Source organism: Chiloscyllium punctatum, chromosome 2, assembly GCF_047496795.1.
Source record: "Chiloscyllium punctatum isolate Juve2018m chromosome 2, sChiPun1.3, whole genome shotgun sequence".
Lineage (NCBI taxonomy): Eukaryota > Metazoa > Chordata > Chondrichthyes > Orectolobiformes > Hemiscylliidae > Chiloscyllium > Chiloscyllium punctatum.
This window is the reverse complement of record NC_092740.1, coordinates 8,643,642-8,646,812: the sequence shown is the minus strand read 5'-3', so window position 1 is coordinate 8,646,812 and position 3,171 is coordinate 8,643,642.

Below are 3,171 nucleotides of genomic sequence, written 5' to 3'. Positions count from 1 at the left end.
TTTTTCAGCTCTGGTCTCCAGCATCTGCAGTCCTCACTTTCTCCATGGTGAATCCTCAGGTAAAAACAGGCTCTCTGCCTGTATTCCTGATGAAGGGCTTTTGCCCGAAACCTCAATTTTACTGCTCCTCGGATGCTGCCTGAACTGCTGTGCTTTTCCAGCACCACTCTAATCTAGACCCTGAATCCTCAACATGGAGGAGGACAGAGCAGGTACCTGGAGACTTCAGCTCACCGCTGGCTGTGAGGAGTCTCCACGCTGCTCAGCACCAAACAGTGTCTCAGGGAATGATCCACAGGAATCATCCACACACACACCCATCATTCACAGACATTGGCATCCCAACATTTACCAACCCCTCTCCATCTTCACAGCAGCTCTCCGATACATTGACGGGACACTTTGGAAGCACAGATCCATATTGAGGGCAATTAACATTGAAAGGTTACTGCAGGCAGAGGGACAGGCACGCAGCTCCTTGATTGGACCAGGCTCCATCTTGGGGTTTAATCACCAAGCCTTGTTTACAGATAGACTACGTGTATAAGCCCTGCACTGATTTGTCCTACTAAAATGGAACATCTCACATTTATCTAAATTAAACTCCATCTGCCATTCCTCAGCCCATCATCTCATCTGATCAAAGTCCTGTTGTCCTCTAAAATAACCTTCTTTGCTGTTCACGACATCATCGATTTTGCTGTCATCTGCAAACTTACTAAACATAGCTCCTGTCTTCAAATCAAAATTTGTTCCTCTAATGATTGAGTCTCCTGCCACTAGCACTTTTCTGTTCTCCCCCTTCCCTTCTGAGCCACAGATCCAGGCTCATTGCCAGAGGCCTGGCCACTATGACTTTCCCCTGGTAGGAATGTTATGATGGTTCAACTGCTCATCCAGATACTTTTTAAATGTTGCCAGGTTTTCCGCCTCTATTACCCTCCCAAGGGAGTGCATTCCAAACTCCCATCACCGTTTCTGCAAAGCCCCTCTCATCACACTTGCTTTCACATGAAAATTATGCCCCATCATTCCTGACTTTGCAGTTCAGGGGCCGAACAACTGTGGACATTGTTAACTCTCCAACTGGTCCCCAATGAGAGTATTGTGTCCAGATCTGTCACCACCTATTAAGAGGAATGTGAATGTCCTTGAGAGATTGCAGAGTGACCCGAATTATTATAGGGATGGGCTTGGGGTGTTTCAGGGAGGGGATCAGAGACTGGTTTTCGTTGTAAGTTTTGAGAAGCAAGGGTCATTCTCCTCGGAGCTAAGGAGATTGAGGGGAGATTTGATTGAGACAGTGACAAGTGGAGAGAAAGTAAACAAGTAAAAGGTCTATCCATTTGCTGTTGGGACAAGGATGCAGGCCTTAGATTTTGGGGCAGAGGTACAGAGAGATTGTGAGAGGGAAATGTTTACACAGTGAGTGCTGATGACTGACAGTCACCAACAGCAACGAAGGGGCATGTGGAAACAGTCATTAATCTCAGAATTAAACCTGATAGGTCCTTAAAGGAAGTGAACCGGCAGAACTTGGGGGACTCGAACAGATGGGTGGGTCTCACCTAGATTGTTCCATGTGGAGCTAACCAGGACCCAATGGGTAAAATGACCTCCTTCTTGTAGTCAATCCAATGATTGGCATTGACTGAGGACAAGATAGGGCAAGTATCTTCCAATCGCTCACTGAGTGAGCACATGGTGGAACTTCAGGTCTCATTGGCCGAGAAGATGTGAAGAGCCACCTCCCTACCTCCCATTGGCTGAGAATGTCAGAGTGTTGTTACCTGCCCATCCTGATTGGTTTAGAGTCAGATGGGGGCTGCTCATTGCTGAAGATTGAGAAGTGACTTTATTGAAACTTGCAAGGTGCTGAGGGGTCTTGAGGGAGTAGATGCTGAGAGGATGTGGGTGAATCTGAAACTTATTTCAAATTAGGATGGAGATGGGGGAGATTACCTCTTTCATGGGATTTTTAATGTATTAAGGTGGTACAGGATGGGTCTAACTCCTAACCACTGCCCCACCCCCCTTCACAGTGTGAAGGAGCACAGACTGAAGTATAGGGCTGTGGAATGAAAAACAAAAGGTTTTAGTGAAGGTGGGAGGGATGTTGGGCCCAGAATGAATGAAGTCATGTAGGTTCAGTCCATTTACTAAGCTGTAACTATCCCACGAATGAGAAACTCAAAATGAGGGGGTGGAGCGTAAGTGATTTTCAACACGGTGCATCCTTCAGGAAACTATAATTGCCTGGTCCAGACCCATGAGAAATATGCGTGAGGTATTTTATTACTCATTTCATTGTGAAGTTGAAAGAAATGTAAAAAATTGAATCTGGAACTTCTGGGCACCGACCTCATCCATTCTCATGTTTGTCCTTTCCTCAGCTGCTCAGGGAAATGTCTCAGTGGTGACTGGGACAGAGGGAGATTTAGTCTCTTTACCCTGTATCTTCAGGAGCTGGGACTCCCACACCCTGACCACTGTTACCTGGATGAGGAAGGAGCCCTATCAACACGTCATTACATTTAGAGCCCAATCACAGGGAACTTGGACAACTGGACACGGTGGAAATTGGTACGAGCTCAGAGGAGGGAAACGCCTCGACTGGGATAAACCAGCTGAGAGTGAGGGACAATCACACTTACCTGTGTCTGGTGGAATACAGGTCAGAACCTGATTCTCAGTATCTGATCCCGAAGGAAACCCGGCTACTGGTACATGTTAGAAATCATTCTGCAAAAAAGGCAACAGCTGATGGTATTATTGCTGGACTGTTAATCCAGAGACCCAGGTAATGTTCTGGGGACCAGGGTTCAAATCCCACCTTGGCAGATGTTACAATGTGAAATCAAACAAATTGTCAAAGTAAGAATCTAAAGATGGCTGTGTGACCACTGTTGATTGTTGTAAATCCCCATCTGGATCATTGATGTCCTTCAGGGAAGGAAACTGCCATTCTAACCTGGCCTGGCCTACATGTGACTCCATATCCCACAGTAATGTGGCTGATTCTTAACTATGAGACATGGGCAATAAAGGCTGACTGAGCCAGTCACACCCTCATAACTTAATGACCATGATGAAGGCTTTAGTCTGTAAAGGGTCGATAGTGTGGGTGGAACAGATTGTGTGAACTTTTTACAATTTGATTTTCGATTGAAA